This window comes from Corvus kubaryi, unplaced genomic scaffold, assembly GCF_017639235.1.
Source record: "Corvus kubaryi isolate FWS band 111438036 unplaced genomic scaffold, C.kubaryi_AGA036_p1.0 split3-73, whole genome shotgun sequence".
Taxonomy (NCBI): Eukaryota; Metazoa; Chordata; class Aves; order Passeriformes; family Corvidae; genus Corvus; species Corvus kubaryi.
In genome coordinates this window covers 41,897,390-41,912,348 of record NW_024582091.1, presented here as the reverse complement: position 1 = coordinate 41,912,348, position 14,959 = coordinate 41,897,390, and the positions used below count along the sequence as shown (strand labels likewise).

Genomic DNA, 14,959 nt, shown 5'->3' with positions numbered 1-14,959 from the left:
GTTTCCAGGACTCCTATGAGTGACCCCAGCTCCTGCTCCACCCCTGTTCTGTAGAAGGCTCACCCACCTGGCCCTGCCCACACCAGCAAGGCTGAGCCTGGGCTAAGCACCCTTACCCAGAGCCACAGAAAGGGGGAAGCAGACAGTGGGCTTGGTGCTGCTGCCTGCTGCAGGCACAGCTTTCTCCCAGGATGGAGAAGGGAGGACCATGATGTACAGCGACACGGGGGAAAATTATGCCAAATCAAGTGCCTGGTACTATGTGGGCAGTTTAAGAAAACAACCAAATTCACCAAAATGATGAAAACCACAACTCATTTAAGATGTATTTTAAAAATAATTTTATTAGAAAGCTTTCAGGAGCGTGTGAAAAGTTATTTTCCAGATGTCCTACATGGTATGAACTACTGATCCCAATCATTTAACTGATTTAAGATTTTAAGACTGTTGTCTGTGATTTTCATAAGTGAATGGGCAGTGACTTCAACATGCCTTTGAAGAAATTAGGACCAGCAAAGGATATTCATACTTGGTTTACATATTCATATTCTGGCAGCATATTCATACATGGTTTTCAGCCTGTTAAAAGGTCTTACCTGCTTACCTCCCTTTGGTTTGACAATGTCTACAGCTGTGGTCACTGGCCACCCAGTATTACCTAATTTTTTTACAAAACATACAGTACCTATTTCCGGAAGGCTGGACTTACTCCAGGCTACTGTGGTTTCCATAGACAAGAAGCTTGAAGGTTTGGGATTAAAACAGCGGGAGGTTGAGAAGAAAATTGAGGACCTGGAAATAACAACTGATAGTCCTGACGCAATCATCGCTGAGAACGCTGCAGCTCTGAAAAATGTAATCAACAGCCTGGAGAATAACCTCAGATAAAACGCTAGGCTTTGGAGGCCAGTGGAAAGCTCCTGCAAGGACAGTTACAAGACAGGTTCTGGTACACTTTTCCATATAAGTTTCAAGAATTTCTCCTCAGCATCATGTAGGAAAACATGATATAAAAGCTTGTAGCTATCCAAGCTACCCCAGCACGTCTCATTTAAAGGAAAACTGTTGCTAGCTAAGAGCTACGACAGCACATCTTCCTCTAGCTATGGAAGCTGAAGGTCCTTCTGTCCCCACTTGTTCCATGCTGGCTGAAGGCTCACATTTCCTGCCTCATTCAGTGTGAGCCCTCCACTGACCTTCAGCCAAAGCCAACCCAGACAGCTTTGCCTGGAGTAAGAAACAGCACTTCCGGCAAGTAGGATGGTGGGGTAGTCATCTCCAGTCTGTAAGCAATGATGATCCATGGGCAGAGGGTCTTCTTTAACCTGTGCAGTCCCTTGCAACTCCTGTCCACTATGTGAGATCTGAAGCATAGATGAACAGTTATAAAAAAGCCAAGACGGGAAGTTTAACTTGCTGTATCACTGAAGTATTAGCTGAAGAAATAAGCCTACCAGACATGCTACTGAATTTAAAGCATTAAGTAAAAATTATCTATGATGTGGTACTTGAGAGAAGATTCATTACTTCAGAGCAGACACACAGGCTTTATCCTGAATTTTCAGAGCTCATGAATGTTTTTGTCGACAAAGTACCCCCCTTGAATAACCTTTTGTGATAGTCATGACAAGAAACGCAGAATAAAATACAGATTCCAAATAGCGTACTAACCCAATCCCTCTCTAAATTGCCTTTTTTTTTTTTTACTATACACAGAAGACTCATTAAAAAGCAATATATTCTAAAGAAAAAAAAATTGACCTTTGAAACACAAATGATAATGCAGGTGAGCAGAGCCTCCACTAAATTTGATGCCTGTGTTCCAAAAGCCAGGTGCCAGCTCAAATGAATACCACAACACTAAATGGCAGAAAGAGACTGGCTGACTGAAAGAGACTGGCAGGGATTAGCTAAACCTGGTTTCTGAGGATGTTTCATATTAATATACGGTATCTTTGAGGCCTGGTGTCCCCAGGAACCAGACAAATGGAAAAACAGGTTTTTAGGCTACTTTTGCTTTTTGTGCTGCATTCAGCTGAGCTTTGGTGCAGCTGCAAGCAAAAGACTAAGGAGTGTAAGGTGGCAATTTCACCAAGACTTGTCCCCTTAAACCCTCAAGGTTTAATTTTATATTAGGGCTCCTGCTCAAAAATTAGTAAAACCAGAAGCCTGGTGAGAGGCCACTCTGACTGTAGAAGCTCCAACCAAGGAAAAACTGCCCTAGTAAAGGAGACAAGAAAAGTGCACGGGACTTAAAAATGCTTTTGGTAACAGACTCAACACATTAGGCCCAAAAAAATGTTTCTACCAGGAAAATATAATGCCACTACAAAGAAACATAAGAAATAAAGCTAAAGGCTTCTCATGAAGAATAAAAGACACAATAAACCATAGTGATCACTCAGAAACTCAGATACAATGAATGGTTAAGAAAAGTGATAAAGTAAGAAAAAAAGGACAAAACAGATCCCTACTGAGTTCTACATCTCCAAAGAATTATTCTAATTCCCACTTGAGTGTTTTCAAAGATTAAAACCATCAATTCTGATTCAGGAAGTTACAACAGATATATTAAAATTCAGTCAATTATGTCCCAAACCACTATTGCACTGTTCTAGAACCTTTGAGATCACCAGAAACTGCTTACATGATAAAAGAGCAAGCACTCAAAGAAAAGAAGCTATGTTTTTCTGTCAGGACTACTTCACGGGAGACAAGAAGAATTATGAGATCCCAGGAAGAGTCTCCAGGCAGAGCGTGCTGAACCTTGCATGACCTTAGGACAGGTAAAGCACTTCTCACCGCTTCTCTAAGGATTGCTTACTAATACACCAATCCTACAGCAGTTTCGACGTGATTAAAAGAGGATAATGGAGTCAGAATTAACTTTGCTGGGGCTACTCCATTTCTTCCATTCTGACAAGTCAAAGAAATTCTTAACTTGAACTGCAGATGTAGGTTTTGGCACCTATGTTCCAATGCTTTTCATACCATTTCATTACAGCTAGTCCTGGCAATGAACAATGAAGTCCTCAGTGGGTTTGCAGATCATCACAGCAACATGATCAGAAAACTTGCATCCAAATATCGTAAAAGTCAATGGAACTTGGATTGAGACCAAAGAGTAATGCTCTTCCCTGCTAGGGGTGATTAGCTATACATCATGTTGCTTCTGTGTATGAAAGTGAATCTTTGCCCACGCACCAATTTTAATTACTTAACAACAGAGCCTGCTTTTGAACAACGTAGTGTGTTTTCTTTCATGAAAGAAAACACAACCTGGCACAGAGAAAACATGTCTTCGATTAAAAATTCCACTGACTACAGTCACTATGAGTAAGACTCTCACACTATTACCTAAGTGTATGCACATACATATGTACACACACATGCACCAGCTTCCTGATCTAGAGGTCTTCTAAACCCTTCCCTGGGAACCTGCACCACGACAGACATTTGTAGCAGGAGAGATGTCGTTCACGTGGTCATGGGGACACAGATTGTATCTCACCTCCCGTGTGAGATTATTCTCGAAAATTTTATACATTTCCTATCTTTAAAATATGGAGACATTTCCGTGAAAAAAAAAGACCATAATTTTAAGGAAGAAAACAAAATGTTTTAAGTACAGCCTAAATATTTATAAGATATTTTATTTTTAACACCAATTTCCAGAGATTATCCATAAACACAAACACACTACTGAATTTATGTAATAATTATTTGGCATGTTACATCTGCAATAAATGCAAAGTAATATTGGTCATATTTCTATCTTACATGCTGTTCTTAGTGCAGAGGGCTTTTTTGCCGATAGGGTTGTAATAATTCACATGCCAACTGGAAGAACAAGTCAATCTGACAAAAGTTGGATCTGAAGAAAATAAAAATCACAGAAACATTTGGGATGGAAGCCACCTCTAAACAGGTCATCCTAGGTCACCTATAATAGTCACTTAGCTAGTCGAGGCATGACTGACTCCACACTCTCCCGTGGCAGTTTGCTCCACTGACCTAAATGTTGCATAGTAGTAACCCCTTTCCAATATCGAACTGTCTAGCAAAGTACTCCCTGTTGTAGCTTAACCACAGTATTTCTCCCCCACTTTTCTCTTCAGCAACATATGAAAATATCTTGCCCTGCTCATTCCAGCCCTTGCAGATACATATGTGCACCTAAAGCTCTCGCTTAGGCTCTCTCCAGACCCAATGTACCTAGATTTCTTCTCTCAAATACACTTTCAGCTTGACTTTGAGGTTTTCCATCTTCCTGAAGAGTCCTGTGAATTAAGGTTGCCCTTTGGCTCTTTGATTTTGTGGGCTGAAGAGGATTTTAAATATTTGCACCAAGTCTAGTCAGGAATTTAATTTATGAGGCTTGAAGTTACAAATATGTCCTTGCACAACTCCCTGCTTTATAGTGGCATTTGTTCTTTCAAATTTAATATTGTTCTCCCAAGAGATACCTCAAGAAAATCCCACATACAAGATCAATACTTACATTAATGAGATAGCTGGAATTTAATACCGCTCTTCTTCAGGATATTCCCTGTAATTCCAGAGAACTTCCACTCAAACACGAACAAAGAGTGTTACCTCCCTGCATAAACTTATGTCAGCTCCATTAGGGATTGCTCATAGTGAAGCCACATCAGCACCAAGATTACCTGAACACTAACACAGAACATCTGGAGGCTGTTGAGGCCACACTAAATTCCAGTAGCAGAAACACAAAAGCTACTTCTGATATGCCTGGTCTGAAATCATGACCCATATACTTTGATTTTTAAGTAACACCCTTCACCTGATATATGTGACACACCTGTGCTCCCAGCACAGAGGAGGTCCAGGAGCACAGGAGAAGCTGGTGGCCTCCTCATGCTTACAGAGAGAGTCTTTGGCTGAGCTGCCTGGAGTCACACACTGTGTGTGCAAGGCATGTGCCACCAAACATCCACCTGTCCCAGCCCTGCCAATGCCTACCACAGATCCCTCTGAGTGATGTCTGAGCAACCCATAAAGACAGACTGGGGTGGTCAAGTTCTCCATCTGTGACAGAACATCTGCGCTGGTTTTGATACCTGAGAAAAGGCAGTTTCCACAACTGTGGATTTAAAATACAATATTCATCTGGTGTATCATTGTGTATCACAATATCTGGGACTTAAAATCAAATGCCTGTAACATAAAACAGGTCCATGCTCCAAGTGAAAACCCATCCCTAAAGAAAGTGCTAAAGACACATGAAGAGAACACTTATTTTCCTCTGTTTAGACACAAAGATTGGCAAAACGTATCTGAATGGCTCTGCTCCACTGTTACTTCAAAGGGCCACAGTGTATGACTCATCCAACTTGTTTTCAGAATCAATATATGGAAGGTTTGGGTTTCTTAGTTTTTCACTGTTTCAACAAAGAGAGGACACCACTGCTGGGACTGCCTTTGCCTAACGCCAGCATGAGAAGCTGAAAACAGATTACAAGAGCATGGCATGAGCAATTTCTGTATTAAAGAGAGAGCTGTAAAGTCTGATACAAACAGACAAGCATTAGGTTTTCCAACATGCAGCTCAGAAGACAGGCTTATTGACTATAAAATGAATTATATAACCCAACTAGTATTATGTCATCTGAGATGCTGGTTGGGCCACTACCTTTGATATATATGAGATATATATAATATATATAATATGTATAATTATTTTCCCCAGACAACTGTCAAGTTACATTCCTTATATAACACTGCTGCAGTGCCAACCTAAAGCATAATGACTGTGCTCATTATAGGGTTATTATGAGTTCTGAGATGAAGAGCTGTCAATAATTAAATTTTCTCCATATAAGGTAAAACACTGTCTTTGTTGCAAAGGGAATCCCAGTTTTATCTGTTTGAAACATTAATTACAGTAATAAACAGGTTAAGAGCAGTAAGCACAGGTCTTCCTCCAGCAAGACATGCAAGCCTGTATCTCAGGGGGTGTGCAGGAAAAGGAAAAGGGATGCTGCAATCTCAGCTGCTGGATCTGGCCTTAGTGTACAGTCTTCTTCATCTTGTACTAAAGAAGGTGGTACAAAATCCTGCAGTGCTTATGGCCAAACAGACTCAATGGTTTTTTTATAAAACATATAATACTTATACGCAGTAAATTTTCTTGATAGTTCAGTCTAGCCTCTTTTTTTTTTGTCATTTTTGCTGTCAATTCAGTGCAGCCTATTAAAGACTGTGAAAAGAAATGGCCTTCAGCAGGGATTTCTATTCCAATCACACAATCTCAATTTCTCTCAGAAAAAGAGCTACTGAACTGGTTCTTCACTTTTCAGATAAGTCAGGTCCAACTTTCAGATGCTGCCCTCATGTTGTGATTAGGTTTTGCCAATGACTTCCTATTTAATATACTGCAAGATAAACTGATACCTGTGCAGTTAGGTTCCAAATGTGTTAAATCAATTTGATAATGACAGGGCAAGCAGGTAAGTCGCTAACTCCTTCCTGTCCATTTATATTGTAGTGGGATTTTTGGTCATCTTTTCTTTTAAAGACCTGTGATCTAAAGGTCTTTTAAAGGCCCCATCTCTAGTGAACCAGCTTTTGTTGCTACAAGTTCTTGTAGTAAAAAAGCATAGGTGCTCCTTTCCAAGGATTCCACTGTATCCCTTACCATCAATATCCAATTGAGTTGCAAAGTATACTTTGGATTCTGTCAAAACCCTTACTGGGGCTTGTCCTGGTTTGTTACTGATGTTTGCTTGCATTGGTGTTCCCAAGAACCAGCTAGGCTTTGGTCACTGCAGGCTGATGGATCAGCAGGAGATCATGGACCACTGCAGTGCCCCCAGCAGCTGCCCTGCCTGCTCAGTCTCTCTCTCCCCTAAAGCCTGTGGTCTGCTTCAGTGCAGCCAGGGCTCAGGGCCTGGGCTGATGGATCAGACCCCCCTGCTATCTAAAAGAGAAGTTTCAATGACTAATGTTCAGGTGTAAAGGTCACTGAGGCTGAAATGAAAATCCTGGAAACAACATGGAATTCAGGCAAGTTTATTTTAGTGTGTGTGTTACCAGAGTTTTGAATTTTTAACAAACTAGGAAAAGAGAAGAAATCCTAACTTTAGGACTTCTGCTCCATCCAGTTCATGGATCAATCAGACACAGTGAGACAGCCCTGTTTCACAAGCTCACTAATATAATGCACTTCCATTTCTTGGGCTCCAGCCCACAGTCTGCACCTTGCAGCGCCTCCTCCTGACCCCAGTCCCGCAGGCTGAGCCAGCATCTCATACCCTCCACTGTTGGACAAGTGACATGGATTTGCAGCTGGAGGTGAGAGAACAGTTGCAAAGAAAAGTGCAAACCTTGTCATGCCCATGCTGTCTCTACATATCCCTGCCCTCTCCTAGTGCCACTCACAGCCTGCCCTTTTGGGCTCAGCCCCTACCTCCAGCGGCCCCCAAACCCTTTTTCTGGGACCAGCACAGGCTCCACTCCCCGCCTGAGATGCTGAGGAGTGACGACCTCGAGTCTGCTCCTGCACAATCCATCCCAAACCATAACTCTAAATGTATCTTCCAATTCTGCTCATGTATTTATAGGCCCCTGCATGGGGACAAATTATGCTTTCAAAAATATTACAGGAAAATGCTGCAAGTGATTGTCATAAAAAAAACCCCATCATAATTTCATTAAAAATTAACAAAAAGAAAGCATTAGTGTTGTCCTGCCAGCTGGGGGTTGGGGGGTGTCTCACATTATTAAATTGAGAAGGCCAGCAATGGAAAGCCTTTTTAGATTGGTGTTTCCATTCCTTCCTCTTTTGCTTGGTTCAAAAGTCCTGCATAATTAATACTGTAGTACTTAATAAATGCTTATGAACCTACTACCTCTCTGCTTTTTCCATTTAATTAGGTGATTGACTTCAGGCATACTATAAATTATAATGACAATTTAATTACTTTTTTAATGTGCACACTTAAAAGATTTATAAACAGGAATAGGGTAATACAGTGCACTCAAAATTAGAAATACCATGAACTGGAGAACAGCACAAAGTAATGACATCTAAAGTACCTCCTCAGTGACTGAGCAGCTGCAGTGACTGGGAGGTAGAGTATTTAAAGTGGCTGGTACAACTACAGAGAATTGTATATTTCTATCCAAATGCCCATGTACACCTCTTGTAACTTTTCCTTCGCTGCATTTGCACATCTCACTTGACTTCATGGCAGAAACATAAAGGAATTCCAAGGACAAGTCAGGCTGTGGACTACAATGTCTCTTAGGTAAAGCATTCACAAGAAGTGGAAGACCCTTTCTCTTCTTTTAAACAAATCATAAAACTTCTGCATCACTTCCTCATAATACAGTCACTGTTAAAATTTGCAGGGGGCCAAAATCTCCTACAATATTCCAGCTGGCACAGGCAAACTGCCAAAGACCATGGATTTCATCATCTCATGAACAGACCCTTCCTAGTCAGAAGGCAGAAATGCCTGAGAATATTTCACAGCATCAGCACCACATCCAACAACAATCCAAGTTAACTCTTCTGATATTGTTGTTATGCCACCTAGGACTCATTCCCCTGCCACTTACAGGAACATAAAAGCTAAGAGGATTGCATATATAACACAGCAAGTAAGAATCACATCCTTCAAACTAGTGCTCAAAGAAAGTACATTTGCCAAACTAAAAATTATCTATTTAAATTTAAATAGTTTAAGGTAATAAAAGAAGAGTTAACCTACTTAGTTAGCCTACCTAAATGTGCAGACATTTCCAAGCCTTGGTTGGTCATTGAAAACAAAGAAAGTTCTATTTTCTACAAGTTACCTGTCACCTGTCAACAGAGAGAGATGACAGCATTTGGTTTAAATCACACAGTATGGTACATTGGCGAAAATTTCTCATGAAAAAAAGTCATTAAAATTTGGGCTAGAGAAGATGCTTTCCATCTGGGAGCTGAATCTGGTTTGGTGTGACTATTCCTGTCTGTTAATTTAGCAGTACAAAGTATAACTCTACATTCTTAGCATACTTACTGGGGATGCTGGCATCTCTGTAACCAGAACTGCTTACAGAGAGGGAAAAAAAAGACTGGGCAATTCACAGTGTGCTAGAAAAATTACAGGCAATTCCACGTTTTAAGCATCATCTATCAACAGTGTTGAATAGTCAAAATGGGAATAAATTTAAATGCATTGCCAAGGCAAATGCTGTGATAATTGTATCTGGTTTTCCTTTCTAATATAGAAAAAAAATCCCAGACGCTCATCTCATTTGCGCCCAGTGAAGCTGAGTGGAAAGCGGATCAATCCCACAGCTTCACCATGTGCCTGCCTGTCCACTTTGGCCAGCACAGAGCAGGACCAGAAGAGGTATAGGTAAAAGAAAAAACACCAGGAGGCTGAGCAGCGTGGTGAATCACAGGGAGCCGCTTTGTCTGCAGCTTCCGTTCTCTGTGGAACTGTGCAGGGCTGAAACAATGGCTCTCCTATGGAGCTGCATCTCATCTACCTCATCTACAGCCAGTGATGAATGATGGGTCAAGAGGGCAGCAGACTTTGGGTGCACAACCCTTAAATACTTTATCAAAGATGGCAAAAGGCCATGTGCTTCAATAATACAGCAAATACTTCCTTTTGCTGTATAGCAGACAAATTCCTTCCTCTCTGCTGGCTCAGTCTGAAGCTTTTGGTTCACAGCTCAGAGCGTGTGCAAGTTCTATATTCGCAAAACATACACGTAAAAAAGCTTCAGTTTTATTCCTGAGACCATTCAACTGTAAACATTCTCACAGAAATGAAAAGTCAGCCCTATCTGTGCTGAAATCCTATGCTTTCATAAATATGTAATTCTAGGGATTTTTAGAGTTTATAGACAATAACAGAAGGAATATTTTGCTCATTTTAAAAAGTGAAACTGAATAGTAAGAATTGAAAAAAATTCTAAAACTGCAACTCATCCAAACTTTTCATACTGGGGTTTCCTGAAAGAAAAACATACTGATTTGATAGAAATGAAAAGTTCCATAAAATATAGGACTTTTGTCCCCTGTTTAAATGAAGATTAATGAAAATAATAGGCCTTGTGATATAACAAGATACTTCAATACTAACAGTTTGACAGTATTGTGCTACTCAGAGAATTACAATTTAACAAGACATACAAGATGAGTTGGAATACCTTCGTGACATAAAAATATCTTTATGCAAAATAAAACTGAAGCAACATTTAGAATCGTCTGAAGTAAAATGTCTTACTGCTTAAGAGTTGTCAAGCGTTTGTCCCAGTACCTCTTTAGAGAAGAGGTAAAGTATTTCAGAACCTTCTGCCATCTAAATTTTCTTTCGACCACTTTTGTCTTCTGTTCCCCCTTAGCTGTTTCTTTGTCTTTTTATTCCTCTAGGTATCTTTAAAACTTGATCTAACTGCTCTGAATTTGACAACAAAACTTAATGTTCTAAGAGGACAGAAAGCTGTGGGCTCATGTTTGGTTTCTAAAGGAAGTGGCAGAAAGCAGTCTTGGAAAAAAACTCCAAATCAGCTGTGATCATTTCAGCTCCCTTACGAAAAACATCAGCAACAGAAGAAGTCCAGTTGGGATCCCACCCACCCAGCACCGAGGTAACCCTGTAATTTTGGGTCATCGTTTAATGGCACCAACACTTGATACTGGATCATAACTTCCCCATTTTGGTGGCTTTGAGAAGTTGATTGACACCAAAATGCTGATGTGAGCAGTGTGAGGCACCAGCAGTGCCACGTGGGCAGTGAGGCAGCAAGCTGTGCCATCCCACCGCCCACCCTGCAGTGACACGGGAAACCTGCTCCTTTTGCCTCCAGACACGTTAGGGCGGAAGAAATGCGTGTTTTCCCTCCCAAAGATCTCTCATCATTTTACACTACAGCAATGGATTTGCACAATTTTGATCAAATCTCACCGTAGATTTTGAATTTAAACACTCCAGAACTGAGAAAAACAAATGGTTCTTATGCTCAGAAAATGGACGGTCTTGGAGTGGAGGTATCTCAACTTCCTTATAGCCCTGTTGAACAGATTACAAGCAGGCCTGTCATCTCTACTTCAGTCAAGTGTAAATTTCAGATTAAAAAAATAAGTGATTTTAATTGATAGCCATAATGTGTACTGAAAAGCTTCTAAAGCAATAATAGCTTTTACACAACCACTGCTGTCCAGAAAGCAAATCAGCACATAAGTAACTCACCCTCTGAGTATTTTCATTCTTTTTTGAGAGTGTGAAACTAAGATTGGCATCAAACTGCATCACTTTTTTAATGCATTTTCCATCCAAACTGAGAGGCACTTGAGGAGCAACAGTGATGTCCCAGAGAAAAACATATTCAGTGTAACTTTTCTGCTACACCCACCTTCACTTCATGGCCCAGCACTCTGCTCCCTTTTATTCATCCAGGTGAGGAGAAGCTGACAGCTGGGGGAGGGAAGAGATTGGGAGCCATATGGAGCTACAGTCAATTTTTGGTATGAATTTGTGAATAGATACAAAAGAGATAAATGCTGGCATGCATAAATTCATATTTTATCAATACCTATTTTGGTACTCACTGTCAGAGTAATTTATTCCAAAAAAGGCTTTTAAAAACGAACACTAGTTTAAAGAAAATTCTAATCCTGACTTATTTCTTGCCACAGCAAATCCAGGATCCCGACGGCATGAAGCAGGAGGCAGAAGCCCACTCAGTAGGGTTTACCTCACAATGCCAAAAGGGAAAGTGGTGCAAATAACCAAGAACCCAAGAGAGAGATTGTTCAGGTCACTGCTCAGGACAAGCTCCCTGGGAATAGAGCTGCTCAAGCAGGGGTGGGCAATCAGCCTTGGCACAAGGAAGCATTGAGGTTCCATGTCCCAGCTGCTCACACAGAGGGCAAGCAGAGCTGACTGTTTTGCATGCAGCATCTTGTAATAATGAAGGTTTTCAAAAGTACAAGATTCACTAGATTGGCTGCCTGTAATTGCTGCACCCACAACTGTTCAGTTTCACTTCTCAGACTTATTCAAATAATCCAGCCCCCATGGGCCTGCAAACCTGAGCTGAAAGTCTGAATGTGGAAGGGGATTTATTAAAAGACTGCTGGTGCATCTGACCATGACAGAATGCTAAAAAAATGAAAAAGTAATGAAACACACAGAACATTTCTGAGTCCCAGATTATGTTTGGCCTGGATCCAGTGGCCACGTTTGATTTCCACTGACTTCCCTATTACAGACTGTTATCTCCCCAAACTTTGATCTAAGGCCACTGCAAGAGCAGAGAGCAGCAGAGCAAAAGTATCTGTGAGAGTCACTTATTCCATTAGTCAGAAATCAAAAATCAAAAGAGCCACTTGAAACACTAACAAAATGCAAAAACTCATCACTTCCTTCCAGAGAAGGGCAAAAGACCTTATTTGTAATGGTTGATTAGAACACGTGCCATGGCAGAAAATTTCTGGACTCCATTCCCAGCCCTTAAATAGTTCTGTGGCTGGACTTGAGCAAATGGTTTGAATTCTCTATGCTTTTTCAAAATTGTAATAAAAAACACATACCCACCTCACAGAATAGAGGCTTCATCAATGTTCCTAACTCACTCTCAGCTTCTTAAGTAGACAGTCTTGCAAAAGTGCAGAGTACCATTACTTAGATTTGATTTGCTTTAAAAAAGTTTAATCCTGTCTATTACTTGGTTGGGTTTTTTTTATTATTATTTTCCAGGTAGGAACAATTTTGGATGCAAAATCAGAGACTCTGCCTGGAGACTGGCCTCAGGCTTCTGCCTCATGCATATATGTACATCATATTCCTACATCTTCCACAAAAGAGAAGGTGAGTCTGTGAATAAGGTCAGTAGGACACAAGCCAAGCAATGTACACCTAAATCTGAATGCAGAACAAACAAAAAAAGTGGGTATTTTTAAGAACAAAACTCTTTCCTAAGAATTTGGTTTCTTCATGGGCACACTGTCTGGGTGCAATGTGTAAAAAGTGGCTTTCTGAGGCACCGTGGTGTCTTCTGAATCACTGCCATTACCCAAGAAGACCCCAGGAAGTGGTTTGGATGAGAAGCTGGACCCAACTTGCATAGGTATCAGCTGATCTCAGAGTACACATAGCACAAAACCCTAACAATATGGACACTGTAAAACTAGGAATAACCTTATCTCCTGCAGTTTGGGAAACCATTTCTAACCCAGTGACTACAGAGCTTAGGAACAAGTCAAACAGTTAATTATTCACTATGCTTCCTAATTAATCTCCATTTCAGGCCAAATCTTTGTATGCCCATAAAAACATGAAGATCTCCAGTGAGGGAAACAACAGCATGAGCTTTTGGACCTCCTTCTGCAAAGCAATTCATTTTTCCATAAACAGTTACTATTAAGCAAGGACAAAGCAACAAACCAGACAGCCATCTGTGTAAACCAATTTAAAAGGATGGTGACCTCATAAAACATTTCAAACTAATGCTCTCCATTTAACTTCTGCCACCCCGTCCTGCCCCAGAAGATGCTGGGTTTGAGCAGGTCCTCGGGTGAGCACGGTGCTTTCGCTTTAGGGAAAGCTGGTACTTTAAAACCAGAGTGATTTCAAACCCGTGAAAAGAGCATGGCAATGAAAATACCTCGGCATATATGGAAGCAGGATAACCTTAGCGGCTGCCCACGCTCCCAGAGGGTGTTGCCACAAAGGTCTGTGCTATGTTTGCCAGCTGAGCTTCCTAGAGGTATGAGGTCAAGCGAGCACAAAGGTTCAGGCCACTGATGGTAACGCAATCCCTGCTGAACTGTGTTCTTTCTTACGACCCAGAGAGAAGCCAGAACAAGCACAGATGGCAACCACATTAGAAAAGAGGACAAACTTGATAGCCTTAGAGCAAAACTTATGAATCCACATACAGCACAGCTATGCTGTGTGCACCCAAGATGGCAACAGCATCCCCAGCTCATTCTGCCCACTTAGATTTGAATCGAATGAAGAAGCTTCAGGCAAAATATGTGAAATAAAAGTAGAACACCTACAAAGAAGTGCAAGTAATAAACAAGGACATGTTGTGCATGTCTTGCACAAGGTGACTTGCAGAACTGCCCTTTATTCCATTTACTGAAGTCAGTCAGAGCCACACAAGAGCTGAGAGCAGAGTGCATCAGATGGTGGTGACATCAGACCATTGGTAGCAGAACAGAAGGAAGTGCACAAACTCATTTACAAGGGCATGTGGACTACAAGCATTCCAGTATCAAAGAAGGTAACTGAAAGAAATGTATATTCTGTATATTCTCTTCACATTTCCAAGCATCTGAACAACGTAACAGTACATAAATTGTATTTAAAGTGGTGGAAGGAAGCATTTGCTTTTCCATGATATAAAGATGATGTTTCTAATCCACCTAGTGCAGACACGGTAAAAATTACCTCCCACAATGCCAAGGCTTGTTACATGGACTCTTTCTTCTTTAGCCTGCATTTTCAAAGAGTCATTACTTTACTGTTCCCCTGCCACAGCGCCTGATGTTTGTGTGCCTGGTATTTGTGTTTGCTTTAAAGTCATGGCTGTGAGGTGAAGGTAACTTGCCCTTCTGACCCAGCGCGTAATTGTACAAGTGTTTGCGCAGTAATAACCCATTGTACACATAAAGTGACATTTCTCTAATTGGCATCTGCTGAACACAAGGGCACCCTCTGCAAATACAGTGGCTTTTTTATTGGCAACCTCTTTAATTATTTCACTTTTCCTAACACAGAATCTCCTTTCTGTCATTAGAGAAGAACAAACCATTCCTCACCACAGCCACAGTAATACTATATATTTCTTAATACGTATTACTGAATACTACTAAAGATTAGCCTTAAAAGACAGAGCAGTATTAACAGCTGTCCTGGGAATTTGTTCCAGAAAAGGGAATACTTCTGACCTTTGAGCCCATGTTTCAGTGCCTTTTTGAGATGCT

At 40.9% G+C, this 14,959-nt stretch overlaps 1 protein-coding gene across 5 annotated transcripts in view; it reads right to left on the bottom strand.

The window, feature by feature from the left end:
- HIVEP2 (HIVEP zinc finger 2) overlaps positions 1-14,959 on the bottom strand; it is a 106,119-nt gene that overhangs the window by 64,018 nt on the left and 27,142 nt on the right. Inside the window, exons 1-2 of one of the 5 annotated variants that reach the window (XM_042017322.1) lie at positions 12,564-12,585; positions 11,380-11,441 (exon numbers count right to left, since the gene is read on the bottom strand). The exons of 3 other annotated variants lie outside the window; for them this stretch is intronic. The gene's annotated coding sequence lies outside the window, so the exon portion shown is untranslated. Of the gene's footprint in view, positions 1-11,379; positions 11,442-12,563; positions 12,632-14,959 lie in introns of those variants that run through there. One more of the 5 variants, XM_042017320.1, reaches the window with a different exon arrangement.